The following is a 16,056-nucleotide window of genomic DNA, read 5'->3' as shown; positions in this document are numbered from 1 at the left end:
AGCCTAGAGGTAATGACAGGCTAATGCTGGCAGATGATTTCACAATTTCTTAGCCTTTGCCTGCATAGACAGTCTAGCATCTTCCTAGGGATGCGGGATATGGAGATATTAAACAACAATTGTATTTGTTCTCAAATTTTGAGACCTCAACTGAAACTCTGAGTCAACAAGAAAAGTCCCATTTTAACATAGTGTTGTATATATGTCATGGACTCCTACTGGTAGTGCTTCAATATATTATGGTTTAAATCATGTTCCTTGACAAAATAAATTTGGAAAGCACTGCTCCATTGTTTTGCTTTTAAGTATGATGTAAGCTCCTTGGCTTGAGATAACTTTTTAATCATGTTGAGGGAGTATTCTTTTTTTTTTTTCTGTTTTGTTTTGTTTTGTTTTGCTTTGTTTTAGAGAGGGAACACACTCAGGTAGGGGAAAGGGGTAGAGGTAGAGACAGAGACAGAGAAAGAGAGAGAGAGGGAGGGAGGGAGAATCCCAAGAAGGCTCTATGCTCAGTGTGGAGCCTGACACAGGGCTCAATCTCATGATCCTGGGATCATGACCGGAGCCAAAATCAAGAGTTGGAACTTCAGCCAACTGAACCACCCGGGCACCCTTGAGGGATATTCTATATGCAATTTATTTAACTTTTTACCACAAATGAATATTGAATATTGTTAAATGCCTTTTGACATTTGTCAAGATGAACTTAAAGTTTCATTGTTGTGACCAATGCTATTTTTAGATTTCCTAATATGAAATCATTCAGTTTCCTAGAGAGTTATTCCTTCAATATGATGCTAGATTCGATTTGCCAGTACTTTAATTAAATGTTTTGTATCTATCCATAAGTGAGCTTAGTAAAAAAAAAAAAATTGTGCCATCTTTGTCAGGTTTCAGTATATGCTAGTTTTTTTTAATAGAAAATGCAAAGTATTCCATATTTCATTCAAGTTATAGTCCTCTTTTTTAGAAAAAAAAGCTATTGAAGTATATATATAGAAAAGTACATATATCAATTAATTTTCAAAAGTAACCATACTTGAGTAACCAGCACCCAGATTGAGATACACCAACATAAGTACCCCAAAATCTCCCCCTCACTTTTCCTTCTAGTACCTTAGCCTTAGAGTGTGAGAGTAACTCTCCTTTCTGTCTCAGGGTAACCACTATCCTAACTTTCAACAGCATAGACTAATTTTATTTGTGTTTACATCTTACTTAAATGGATTCATACAAATGCACTCTTTTTTATTAGTCTTCTTTCACTCACTATTATGTTTGTGCAATCTAGCCATATTATCGTGTGTGGTTATATACCGTTCATTCTCATTGAAATATAGCATTTCATTGTATGTATATACCAAAGCTTGCTTATCCATTCTGCTGGTGATGGGCATTTGGGTTATTTTCAGTTTGAAACTTGTAAATACTGCTTCTGCAAACAGTCTGGGGCTCATTGATTTTTGAATATATGCACTTATTTCTGTTGAGTATATATTTAGGAGAGCAATTGCTGTGTCATAGGGAATCATGTAGGTTGTTTGCCATTTTCTTATTGTTTTATAAGAGTTCTTTATATATTCAGAATGCAAACTAAAAGAATGAAAAAAGATATAGCACGCAAACAGAAAGCATAAGAAAGGTTGGAGTGACTATTCTAATACCAGGCAAAATAGACTTTAAAACAAAAATTGTTATTAGGGATGAAGAATGTTTTATAACAGAAATGTCAATTCATCAGGAAAGTATAACAACTATAAGTATATATGCACATAACAACAGAGACCCAAAATGCATGAAGCAAAAGCTGACAGAATTGAAAAGAGAAATAGACAATTCAAAAGTAATAGTTGAAGACATCTATACCTAATTTTCAATAATAGATAGAACAACTAGGAAGAAGATCAACAAGGACTTTCACATAGGTGTAAACCTTCATGACCTGAGGTTAGGTAGAGCTTTCTTATACATGACCCCAAAAACACAAGTGACAAAAGGAAAACTAGGTAAATTTGATTTTACAAAAATTTAAAATTTTGTGCCTCCGTGAAATCCATTGAGAAAGTGAAAAGACAACCCATAAAACAGGAAAACGTATTTGAAAATCATATGTCTGATAAGGGACTTGTATCTAGAATACAAAAAGTACCCTTACAACTCAATTATAAGAAAAATGACCCAATTTTTAAATGGGCATACTGGATATGAGTAGACATTTCTTCAAGGAAGATATACAATGACCAATAAGCACATGAATAGATGATCAACATTAATAGTGCAGATATTAGGGAGACACAAATCAAAACCACAATGAGATAACACTTCATTCCCATAGGGATGGCTGTAATCAAAAAGACAGATAATAACAAGTGTTGAAAAGGACAGAGAAATTGAAACCCTTATGTACTGCAAATGGTGATGAAAAATGGTGCGGTAACTTTGGAAAGCATTCTGGAAATTCCTCAAAATAGTAAACATAGAATTACCATATGACCCAGGAATTCTACTTTTAGCAATATATCCAAGACAAATGAAACTGTACGTAAGGACAAAAACTTGTACGCAAATGTTCATAGCAAAAAACATGGAAAGTATATAAATATCTACTGATTTATGAATAGATAAGTAGAGTGTGGTATATCCACATTATGGAATATTATTTCCACTGTAAAAAAAGGAATAAAAAATTTAAAAAGGAATAAAATGAAAAGGAATGAAGCACTGATACATGCTACAACATGGATGAACCTTGGAAACATTATGCCCAGTGAAAAAAGCCGCTCACAAAGAACACATATTGTATGATTCTATTTGTAGAAAATGTCCAGAACAGATAAACCACAGTCAAAAAGTAGATTCGTTTTTGCCTGGGGCTAGGAGATTTGGGAGGAGTGGGTTGAGGAGTGACTGCTCATCAGTACACAGTCTATCTTTATGGGTACTAAGGTATTTTGAAGTTGGCTGTGGTGATGGTTACAAAGCTCTCAGTACACTAAAAAACCATTGAATTGTAAATTTTAAATGGATAAATTGGACGATATATGAATTATATCACAATCAAGCTATTAAAAAACAATTTCAATCTTGAACAATTCATGCTTACATTCGTTAAAGGATTATTGTTCTTTAATATCTCCCACAGTGCTCAAGATACACCGCTAAGTGGTCGATAAATGCAAGTCAACAGAGTAGAGACTTTAGTCAAATTAGACTGATTGAATGCTTTCAGATTTCTCCAGTAGACACAGGCTTAGACCATCCCACAGGAGTTTGATCTGATGAAGAACAGAACCCTTTTCTGGGTTAGATGAGAAAGGGAAGCACCCCAAACAATAAGACAACCAAGCTACAAGCTGACTCACTCCTATCTGCATGGCTGATAAGGACCATCTGATGCAATGAGGCCTTCCTCACCACAAAGTCACAATATTTATCTTAACACCAGTGAATATTGAGTGTGTGTATATCTCTATATACTGATAAAACATTGCTCTAATATGTACACGGGGTCTGAACAAGATCAATTCATCAGGGTAATCATGCAAGCCTATGTCTGAGAGAGGTTGTTTATATAGTGGGTTGATAGAGCACTATGATATAAGCCATAGAGAAGCCCTGTCCAATGCTCATAATGCATGATACATATTTCACAATATGAGCATTGTATAAATAATTAACAGCATGGGCTTGAGAAGGCATTGATATAAATCAGAGAGATTACATGCAAGAAGATCTGCTCAAATGCTCTGCTCTTACTGGGTAGGACAGAAATGCACCACTTGGCCGAGAATATCACACATTTTAGGGACATTCTTCACCAAGCAATGTCTCGTGTGATGACTGATTTCCCTACTCAATGACTGCTATTACTGCAGATACAATTTTGAAGTATTTTACTTGTATGTAAAAAAAAAAGTGTCTGCTGTCTATTTGTGTGCAAGTCCACATGGAAGGAAATTGCCCTGTAAAATAGCATAACAAAATGCCACTGTTTGAACTGCTGGATGCCAGGATTTTTCTCAGAAATGTCCTATTTAGGAATAGAGTAATTGGCAAGATATTGACTAATCTATACGTAATTTATCTTTCAACCGTGACTCAGTGCTTCCCCAAGCACCCTTGATGTCTACCTAGTGAAGAGCACTGTGCTGATATTTAGCTCACGTCCCCAAGGAACTCTTCCTTTCCCTAATACATATGTATTAATTCCCATTAACCTCATTTAGAGGAAGGAACAATGTGGGTATGAAGAGGCCAGATGGCAGTGAGTGTCTGTTACCGTATATGAGTAACTCTTCCCATTATCATTCAGCCTTTATTTACTCAATGAATTCACATTGTGAGTAACTCAGTTTTGAGGGCTGGTTCTTTTTCCTGCAGGGGTACTGGCAGTGACTTGAACTCCCTCATACTCTTTTCTAGAGCTGGAAGTTAACAATTGCTGTAAAAGCTACTGTAAAAAAGTAACTCTGCAAATGAATGCAGGCATTTGCAGGCAGAAGGTTCATGGGATAAGCATTTGTGGAAGTGTGGTAGCTATTGGGTTTCCCTCCCAGAGAGACTAGGCCCATGAATCATGTCTGCTCCCTGTCAGTCGACACCCTAGACACCGGGCATTCCCCTGTCCCACCCACACCTACTTAGATCTTAGTGGAAACCACACAGGTATTTATAAATCTCTCTCTGAGGCCCTGTGATTCACTCATGAAATGAACCCACTTGTCTCCTCAAGTCTCAACCTCTGAGGAGTGATGAAGAGGAGTCAGCTGATGGTCAACGCCAAGGCTGACCCAGAGTGTTACAGGGCCTGCTGACCTCACCCCCTGAATTTCTTTAGGTACTCAAGAACCACAGTTTGAAGACACTAGCATTTATAGTGGCAATATAGGTCTTCTGTTTGAGACAGTATCAGAAGGGCTCTCTCCAAAATTTGGAAGAGCGTCCATTCTCTGAGTGGTTTGTTCATCAGTAAAATCACTGTGTTCTGCTTCTGTGAAAAGCGTTATCTTAGCCCTGTGAAAAGGGGGAAAAAGCCTTAGTTTTCATTGAAACAATGAGGCAAAAAAACTTTAAAGTATATTTTTAAACAGTGGTAAGAAGTCAAGAAGAAGGGAGCAGTCATTGGGTCCACGGTTCTGGCAGCTGGAAAGGATGAGGGTGGAAAAGCATGAAGGTTGTGTAAGTGATTTCTCCAACCCATTAGGTGAGAGAATGAGGGCGAAGCCCTGAACAGTGGCTTGATGGGTTCATCTCGGGTTGGGGTTTTCCAAGCCAGGACAATGGAGAAAGAGAAGGAAAAGAGATTTGAAGGTGAGGGTGTTTACAGAATGAGTAAGTTCATAGGGTGATTTGTAAGGTCCACACTTTGTATCAAGCTTCTCTTTTATCTTCCAACATGATGAACCTCCAATCATTTCTACAATAACTTTTAGACCCCCCTAAACTATAAATCCATATATATATGTGTGTGTGTTGGGTTTATAACTACATGTTCAAAGGCCCACAATATATTCCAGATTTTAAAACTAAACAAAGGCACTTGAAGAAGTCAAGCCAGAATCACTGTATTTGCATAAAGAGTCCCCACTTGCTTGATGAATTATCATAAATTATTCAACAGCTTTTATCTATGTGTTTGTTCTCCAGTTAACAAGAGTGTAGTGTCTCAGCTATTTAACCAATCTTAGACAATTTCGATGGCAATATAATGTTACTTTTCCATTGCTTTGGATAGTTAAAGTAAGATTTGAAATGACTTTAATAAATTTTTTTAGTTACTTTGTAGTCTTGGCCGTTCCTATAGGGCAAAATGTTACAAAGAGAATCCTGGTATAACACACAGACTTATAGAATCTCACTCTTAGAACCAACTCGGAAATCCAGTTAGTGTCCCTCCTGGTGCAGGAACAGTCCATGCAGGATTCCCGACCCACAGCCCCCAGGTTCTTCCAGCCAGTTCTAGCAACTACTGTAGGGGCCCTACTCCATCTTTTAGCTGCTCTGCTGACAATGCCCAGGGAGGAGACAAGCCTCCAGCATGAAGAATAGTAGTATCCCTAAAACTAGTGTCTCTATGACAGGTCACTTCAGGAAGCAACTGCATCTAAATTATTAACTAAAGTTGTCACATGATTTTCTCTGCTCTCAGATGCCCTCTAAAAATTTTATTCATCTGAAGCTTATTCCAGAAAGAAAGAGAATGCAGGAGGAGCTTTCTTGCTGATTCTATCAGACCATGGATAGGATGTGTGCTCTGGGGGCTGATGTCAACAGGGACACCAGATTCTCCCTCGTTTGTTCTTTATCTTTACTTACTGCACGTTTTGCTGCCGTGGACTTTTTTATTATTCTAAATTGTGGGTGAGATAATAGTTGGTTTCTCAAAGTGCAAAGGCTAAACCTACTGATAAACTTCAGCTGCTACCAGGGGACAAACGCCGCCCAAACTGCCAAAACAATCATGACCTCACTTCCTGCATGGCGCACTGAAGGCTTCACCAGAAACTCAGAAAACCCAGCAGGCGAGGCTCTGGCATGAGCCAAAGGCGGAGATCAATGAGTCATCTAAGCAGGGCTTTGGCCAGGCCAGTACTTTTAAGGAAAGCAATACATGGAAAGAGTTCTTTTGCTCCATTGCCCCTATCACCACTTCTACCCTGGAGACTATGCTATCATCAAGCCTTTACTCGTACCAGTAAAATTCACTTGTGGGCTTTTTAAAAAGCCAGGGCCAAACACCGAACAACTGAGACAGTCATTAACCTCCCCAGCTAACAGGTTTTTCAGGTGTCATGTGAAAACCTCCATTTGCAGTGTAGCTTGGCCAGAAAAGCATACATTTAATTTGCAATATTGATTAGAATTTTCTAAGGTGAATGTTGAAGGCTTCCTGAAAACATAGGCTTGGGAGCTTTTGAAGGTCTTGAAAGGAACAGTAACGTCTGTGTGGTTCTTGCAGTTCAGATGGCCCCAAGAAGATGAAACGGAGTTGCAGTGCCCAGTGGGGCCTTTACATGGCTTTGGGGAAGGGAAACCGAGTTTGAATGTCTACCATGTACTAAGCCCAAGGTGGTCTTAAAGATACAAATACATATGATCTTGACCACTATATCCTGTCATTCCAAAGGGTGCAGAAAGGGCTAAGTCTGAGGAATGCACAGGTGCTAAGGAAGCCCAGAAGAGGGCACTGAGTCAACCCTGTATCTGGAAAAGGCAGTCAGTAAGGGCTTCTCATGTCAGGTACTATAAGGGAGGCTTAGAGGACCAGTAGGGATTAATGAATCAGGCTATGTTGAGGCCGAATGAAAGGCAAATAGGAATTGAAGTTAGAAAGCCTATGTTTGAGACTTGATTCTCCTAATTACCTATGTAACCTTAAGAGAGAAAAGAAATTCAAGTTTCTAAAACTTATTTTAGTTACATACTCATATAAGATGGAGATAATAATATCCGTGTTATATTGTTGTTAAAAGGATAGACTAGATCATTTACCCTTTTATTTCTGTTTCTATTTCAGACAGAGGGAGCAGCATGTGAAGAGTAATGGGGACCAAAGAGACTGTGAGAAGCTTTAGAACTGAAAGTGTCATAATCCCTCTACATAATCCCTCTACAACAGAAAACAATTCTGTTTTCCTTCTTGTTTTACCCAGAATAAGGAGACAAAGAGAGACAAGGCCATGGCAAAAGCAGAGGCTGCAGAAGTAAGTAGGAATCACCATCCATGGGGTTTGGCTGGTTTGGAAAAAGAGTAAGACAGGACAGAGTTTACACATGCGGAGAAAAAAGATAGGCTGAAGTCCTGGTGGTCTTACTGAGGCAGAAGAATGTGTGGCGTGAGTAGCTACAGTGAGGGTGCTGGCAGGACACAGGAAGGGTACATTCCCTGTTCAAACGTGAGATTTCTTATGAGGAAAGTTCTGAGGAAGACAAGGAACAAGCACAGCCAAGAAGGCACATGGCTGACATGGAGTCCACCCAAAGGTCACCGGACAAAGAGGTCAAGAACGTGATTGGCCGAAGTGTGAGGTCAGACTGTGAGTTGGACTTGAAATTCTTCAAGAAGATGATGGGATTCACAGTGGAGAAGGTATATGCCAAAGTCCTCGCGAACCTCTTTCTGAATTTGTGACATGGATGAAAGGTATCACTATCTACTCAGTTATTCAAGCTGGGAACCTGGGCTTTATCTTCAAATCCTCTCTCCCCTTCACCTCTCCATCCAGCCAAGGAGCCCACTCACAGAGGCTATTTGTACAACAGCTGCAGACCTCTAGCAGAGGGAGAAGTCTTGCAGAGTGCTGGTTATAAGGTTGTTCCATGCAACCAGGCAGACCTGGTGGAATCTTGGCCCTTCCTTTTCTAGCTGTATCAATGTGGGCAAGTGATCTACACACCATGCTTCATTTTCCTTGTGTGTAAGAGAAGATAATAATAGAATCTGCCTCAGAATTACAGTGAATTATGAGGCCATATACACATAACGCAGTGTCTAGTACACAGTAAGTGCTCAATAAATGCTAGTTGTTGGTGTGGTAGTGTTAGTGGAGCTTTAGTATGTTATAGCAAATATGGAAAAGCCCAGAATTCTTCTTTTTTTTTTTAAGAGAAGAGAAAGAATGCCTATGTTGGGTAAAAATGGAAATGTATTGGGAATGCAGTAAAGGATACAATATAGAGAATGGTGGGGATTGAAGACTGAATAGACAGAGGGAACCTTAGAGAATTCACTGAAGGTAGAGACTGATGTTGGTCGACACAAGAAACCAGATAGGTGAGAAACAGAAAGTGGCCAGCAGTGACAGCAGGATTGAATTCTTGTACCTTCTAGAGAAGGGTTTAGGAACAGAGAGGCCTAGCAGACCACCACTACTATCCAGCTTGAGCAAGCAGAGTAGCCAGAGGGGAGATGGCACCAAGATGGTTTTCCAGGCAGCCTCCAAGACCAGCTAAATTTGAGGAATCCTGGAAAACCTGGAACACTAAGCATTAATGTCGGCACCCAGGAAGCACTGTGGTTGCCTGTGAGATGTATGAGCCCTGCAGACTGAGGTCCCAGGGAGCACCGCAAGCACTCTGTTGCTGTCTGACGTCCCAAATTTCAGCTCTATATCATAGATTTCCCTCATACTAACATTTATGAAACTGGAATGTGTCTTGTTGTGATTGTTTTCCCCCAAAGGCTGTGTATTAAATCCCTAGAGCCACCACCAATGGCATCTTAGAGTCACGCAAACACAAAATATGTCATAATAGTATGAGTTAAGCGAAATGTGTTAAACTTCTTCGATAACTCTCTAGTATTTGATCTTTAAGTCACATACTCTGAGGGATGCTGGGAAAAACAAATATTCTGACCAGCCATACCCAATGCTGTTAATTACCTAGGGAATTCACGTTCAAATCAATTGGTTGGGGGATTATGCTCGGTCAGGAAATTGACTCAATGGAGGTGATAATAGCTGAGAACCCCCACTGCCTGGCCAGCTAGAGTGGATGTCTTCCTACTCCCAGCCCAGGGCTGCCTTTCCAGTAAGTCCTTCTAGATATCTGCAAGTTTAATGCACAAAAGCTTTCCCCATTCATCCTGAAGCCTTGACAAATGTGCCTTTCTTACTGGGGCTTCCAAAAGAAAAGGTTAAATGAAATCTGAATGGAATACAAATAGTTCTTCCTTTCAGGGATTTTATTCTCTGAGAGCTCATGCCAGAAAACAAACTTCCTTCATGATCACCAGGGAGCCCCCACTGGTGTTTGGTGTTCTAATGGCCGGAGACATCCCCCGGGTTCCCTCTATCAATTCATATGATGGTATATATATTTAATCAGTTTCCACCGTGTTCCTGGAAAGACATTTAGCTGGCTGCCAACAGACTCCTCCTCCTGCTCCTGTACATCCATGAAGTCAGTTGGCTGAGCCCTTGATGCAGCTACAGGGGCTCAGTAATCCTCTTCCTGAATTCTCTCCCGGGCAAGCCAAGCTTCCCATCATGCATGAGCTCATTGTTCTGCCGCTCAAAACTCACCTACATGAAATCACCCTTCTCATGTATAGGCCAACTCAGCCAAATAGATATACATTTTTTAATTCGCAGAGGCTAGCATCATTCAAGAGAAAGAAGACCCTGGGTAGAAATGAAATAAAACACAATGAATCATGGCTGGCTCTGTAAATGGCATTGTGGTGCAGCAGAGAGAAGCAGCCCTACAGAGAAGGAAAATCAATATTCATTAATGATTTTGAGTGTACTATTGGCCTCGGGTTAATTATTTATTCGCATGAAGGTTTAGATTTATCTCACGGATATGCCATATTATTTGAAAGGGTTTTAGTGCCTTTGACCTATGCTCAACGAATCTTCTTGACCCATATTTCATTTCACATGCAAAAGCAGTAGGCAGTATATTGGTCATTTTTCTCTAATTTATTCATTAATCCCATCAACTAATAATTAAAGAGGTTTACTATGTACTACATGCTATTCAAGGTTCTAGAAATAAAACTATGAGCAAAATAGTCTCTACTTTTGTGGAACTTAACATTCTAACAGTGGGAGCGACAGCTAATAAAAATGAATGTGAACCCTTGACATGATGTAATGAAATGCCACCTTCCCTCTGGGCCATATCTCCCAGAAACCCACAGCCCCAGTCTAATCATGAGAAAAACACCAAATTCCACTAGAGGGGCATCCTACAGATACTTGACCAGTTCTCCTCAAAACTGTCAAGGTCATCAAAAATGGAGTCTGAGAAACTGTTACAGCCAAGAGAAACCTAAGGACACATGATAGCTAAATGTAATGTGAAATCCTGGACGGGGTCCTAGAAGATAAAGGACATGAGGCAAAATCTAAGGAGATTTGCCTCTTTTTTTTTAAAGTAACCTCTACACCCAACATTGGGCTCGAAATCATAACTCCAAGATCAAGAGTCACATGCACTATCAACCAAGACAGCCAGCCACCCCAAAAACTAAAGAAATTTATATCAACTATGGACTTCATATTACCAAAAAATGAGGAAAATTAAAAGGAGGAATGTCGAAGAGCAGTAGGGTCAGGGAGGCTTCTCTGAGGAGGGAACAGTCCAAGTGTGACCCGAACAATGAGAAGGCACCCATCCACAAAGTGGGAAAGTTCATCTGAGGAATGGGAGCAAGTGAAAAAAAGGCCCTGAAGTAGGAATCAGCTGGTGTGTTCAAGAAACACATAGAGGGCTTGCATGGCCAGAACCTAGCAAGCAAATGGAGCAAGATGACATTGGAGAGGTAGACAGACCATGAATGGTCTTCTAGGTCAAGCTAAGGATCTGAAACTTGCTCAGAGTTTTTGGGAGAGTTTTAAGCAGGGAAATGGCATGATCTGATTTATCTTTGAAAAACATCCCTCCAGCTGCTGTGCTAAGAATAGAGCATATTAGTGCCAGCCAGGGGCTGGGCAGAGAAGGAAATGGGGAGTGACTGTTAATGAGGCATGGGATTTTTTTTTGGGGGGGGGAGTGATATTAATGTTCTAGTATTAGATAGTTGTGATTGGTTGCACTACACTGGTACTATACTAAAACCCACTGAATTGTATACCTTAAAATTGTTAAAATGGTAAGTTTTATGTTATGGGAATTTTATCTCGATCTTGAAAATAATAGATTATAGGAATGGGGACAAGCATGGAAGCAGGTGGCTTGGCTATGAGGCTATTGCTGTAGTACAGGAGAGGGATGACAGTGTCCTGGACTAGAATGACAGCAGTGGAGCTGAGGACAAATGTCTGGATTCTAACATGTTTTGGAAGATTGCTGTGAGGATTACTTAAAATTTTTTTCTTTATTTTAGAGACAGAGAGAGCACACATATGCATGAGGGAGAGTGGAAGAGGGAGTAAGAGAGAGAATCCCAAGCAGGCTCCACATTCCTTGCGGAGCCCCATGTGGAGCTCGATTCCATGACCCTGGGATTACGACCTGAACTGAAACCAAGAGCCAGATGCTCAACTGACTGAGCCACCGAGGCTCCCTACTGGTAGGATTACAGTTGATGTGCACAGAAGGGGGTATTGCAAGAAATCAAGAGCAATGTTAAGACCCTAAGAGAGACACTTTTGACTTCTAGTTTATTTTAAGACATTTTAATGTGGATTTCATATGCCATGTGTTAGTACGCTTTAACATACAAATGATAGAAAACACTAACTCAGTCTGGGTTAAATACAAGGAAATGCATTACCTAAGAATAAGACCAACGGCAGTTAAGGGTTTCACGTTGGTTGGTTGGTTGGTTCAGTGGTTGAGCATGTCATCAAGGTCCCAGGTTCTTAACATCCTTCCATTATGCCACCTTCAGGCTGTCAACTTTGCCTTCACCTGGCCTATCTTCCTGGTTTTAAGATGGCAACAGTAGTTCCAGGTGTCACATACAAGCAAGACCAAGACAATGACAAGGGGATGAAATGGCATCCCTTTCTGTGTATTTTTCTTAGAAGTAAAGAACGTAGAAGATCCCAATGACTTCTCAGCATGTTACACATCTTTCTAATTTTATTTTATTTTTGCCTCATGGAAAACAATTATGTGTTTATCCAAATGGAAATGAGCTACAGAAAAAAAGAGAGTAATTTGGGGGTGGAGGTAGAGGAAGAAAAAGATTAGAAATTTAAAAGAAGTGGCTTCGATCTGTGTGGTGTTTGCTGTGGTATTGCTCACATATATCTTCCCATGAGCAATAGTTGTCTGGGGCTGATGGCTAATGAAGAGACTCGAGTTTTTCTCTCACATCATCTGAGATTCAGAATGGGAAATGGAACTATCATGGTTAGCTTTAACTACCCAGGATCCATCCTCTATAGCTGGGGATAAGGCCCAATTTCCCCTGGGGTAAATGGCAGTGGGAAGATGCCCAGTGGCTCCATTAACAAGGATGTAAGGATTGGAGAGTGAATGTTGGGTAGACAAATAATAGTGTCTGAACCATGGTGGGTAAAAGGAAAAATTAGGGGGTTCAAAAATGTATTCATTACAAATAGGGAGAAGTACAGAGAACACAAAGTATATTATTGTATCACCAGAACTATGTCTGATGAACTTCTCTATCCCTATGTGTTTCTTAGAACTAGAGAAAATATGGGCCCCTGGGTGGCTCAGTCGGTTAAGTGGCCGACTTCAGCTCAGGTCATGATCTCACGGTCTGTGAGTTCGAGCCCCGCGTCAGGCTCTGTGCTGACAGCTCAGATCCTGGAGCCTGTTTCAGATTCTGCGTCTCCCTCTCTCTGACCCTCCCCCGTTCATGCTCTGTCTCTCTCTGTCTCAAAAATAAATAAATGTTAAAAAAAAATTTTTAAAAAAAGAACTAGAGAAAATATATTTTGAATAGCCCTGAACATTCAACAAGAACTTGAAGGTCCTGGAAAGACTTAATAGGACAAGGGCAAAACAGGAAATCAAAGAATGATTTAATAATCAAGGTTTAATAATAATGCTTTATTAATCAAGTAATGGTTTAGTAATAATGGCTATAATCATTGAATATTCCCTATGTGTGCAACACTTCTATATGCTTAAAATACACCATACCATTTAATTCCCAAGACACCTTATTACTACATCTTCACTTTCAGGTGAGGAAATGGAGGTTTTGAAAGTTTAAGGCAACTTATCTCAGACAGTAGAACCAGGATTTGAACCCAGACAGTCTGGCTCCAAAGCCTGCTTGTCTAATCTCTGAGCTTCCTACACATCAAGTGTCAATCTAGACTTGAACATTTAAACTTTAGAGCAATATATCTAAGCCAACGCCCACTTCTGGAAAAAAATAAAATGTCTTGCTATCCTCAAAGAGACTGATTTTGATTACTCATCTTCCTGTATAAAATCAATAGGCATCTTCTTTCCTTTTTCATACATGAAATTGACTTGCATTTTCAAACTTTCCTCCTTCCCTGAATTTCTGATATGCTTTCTGGGGGCTGGGGGGAATCCTCTTCTGGGGTGTGAATCACTCTGCTAGAACATTTGGAGAGAGATCTATGAATTGAGATTCCGAAGGAATTCTGGTCCTGTTGGAATTCTGGTCCCAGTGACCTACACGGACTGTCTACATACTTACTCAAGTGAGCTAGATCATTGCTCAACCTTCCACTTTAACTGAATGGCTTGGTCTCAAGGTCAAAGACTTCCTAGAGCTGACTTTTGATTGTGTAAGAAAAGACAAGCTACTAATTCTCTCATTTGTTAAGTGGAGAAAACACGATATTTAACATCTCCAAAGGATAAATGGGGCTAATTACGGGTCAACTACTATTTGGAAAAAAAGAAGAGTTTTCGTTTCTCAGAAGATCCCCCTCAAGAAGGGAGAAAAGATACATTCCTATTTCCTCCAAGAAGACAGGTGGTACTGAATGAGCACATTTGCTTGCTCCTCCTCTTGCTTTTTGCATAATTATTTCTTCGGGGAAAGGATTGTACTGCTAACAGTCAGCACCTGTATGAAATTAAACCATAAGCACAATAGATAAGCACAATGTGAGATTGGCTGGTTTCCCACCCTGAGTAGTGGACGTTTCACATGCACCCACAGGACTAACTCCTGCCTGGAAAGCAGCAATTTTATCTGTGTCTTAGGGAAAGATCATTCAGAATCGCCATCCAGGCTGCAAATGCTAAATGGGGCAATGGATACTAACATCATGGCTGCCCCTGAGCCTGCACAGATGGACACTTTGCACAGCACCCTCTCGGCACAGGTGGATCATGTCATTGCAGTCACACGTCAGAGCCGCAGTGTCATCATTTCTCCCCATAGGTGTGTGGGTGACTGACAGCTGTGTAGGGCCTTTTGAGCAGAGCCTATGTGCTAGTAATTTGACCGATTTTTTAAAAGTATGCCAATAATGGATAACAAGTTCTTGCTTCTGACAGTACTGTACTATGCGTGATGTTATCGTGTCATGTGCCCCTATTAATATTGCTTGGAACACTGCTTGCCACGTGTGCACATGTAAGTACTAGCTCTTGTTGTCATTTCTTTTGTCGCCGCTGTCCTTGTTAGGCCAAGGACCTGGAAGACGATGTAAACCTATTATCAAGCATCTCAAGGGGCGCCTGGGTGGCTCAGTTGGTTAAGCATCTGACTCCTGATTTTTGCTCAGGTCATGATCTCACAGTTTGTGAGTTCAAGCCCCACATCAGGCTCTGCACTCACAGCGCAAACCTACTTTGGACCCTCTGTCTCCCTCTCTCTGCCCCTCCCCCTCCTCAAAAAATAAATAAATGTAAAAAAAAAATTTTTTAAATAAAAAGACATCCCCTCTTGGGGGTGTTTGTCAATGGAGACTATTCCGTATTCTCTCTTGGATATTTTATTGGCTGTTTTCAGGAGGCACCTACTATTTCCTTCAGCTGTCTCCTGAGGAAAGTGGTGGTGAAGTGGGTGCTTAAGAAGAATGATTTTTATCAAGGTTTGGCCCCTCAAGGGACAGTCTTGTTGTGACATTCCCTTTTTCCCATCTGAGGAGAGGCAATCTGTTTCCCTCCTTGGTCCATCTAATTGGCAGGGAATCATGGGAATTTGCACAGTTGGCTTTGAGGAAGTGTTTCAGCTTTAATGTTGCCAAACTATCTACAGGGGACCAAGACTGCTAAACTCACTTAAAGCCCTAGCATGAGCTTGAAGGCACCTCATTTGGAGAGAAGTCCAGGCTCTTTGCTCTGGCCAAATTTACAACCTTGCGCAAATTGCTTAAGCTCTTCTGGCTTCAGTATCATCTTCAGTTTGTCCACAAGAAAATGAAAAGAACAGCAATTTATAGGATTGTGGTGACATTTAGAAATAATGTGTGCATCACATAGGATAGTAACTTTGTAAATAATAGGTGCTCAATTAATAATAAGTATTGTTATAATGTCTTTGCAGTATTTATACCATGGAATAAGGCTTTTGTTAAGTTTCTACAAATGCTGCATTCAAAATCAAACACACCACACACACACACACACACGCACACACACACACACACACACACACATTTTCAAAACTAGTTAAAATATGCGCAGGAAAACAGTCGA

At 40.3% G+C, this 16,056-nt stretch overlaps 1 pseudogene; it reads left to right on the top strand.

Annotated features, from left to right (window-relative positions):
- Positions 1 to 7,957: 7,957 nt before the first annotated feature.
- The window catches only part of LOC122469994, a 34,412-nt pseudogene continuing 26,313 nt past the window's right edge, over positions 7,958 to 16,056 (top strand).

This window comes from Prionailurus bengalensis, chromosome D3 (assembly GCF_016509475.1).
Source record: "Prionailurus bengalensis isolate Pbe53 chromosome D3, Fcat_Pben_1.1_paternal_pri, whole genome shotgun sequence".
In the NCBI taxonomy this organism is placed as follows: Eukaryota; Metazoa; Chordata; class Mammalia; order Carnivora; family Felidae; genus Prionailurus; species Prionailurus bengalensis.
The sequence above is the reverse complement of the archived record's forward strand: the minus strand, read 5'-3'. Positions and strand labels throughout refer to the sequence as shown.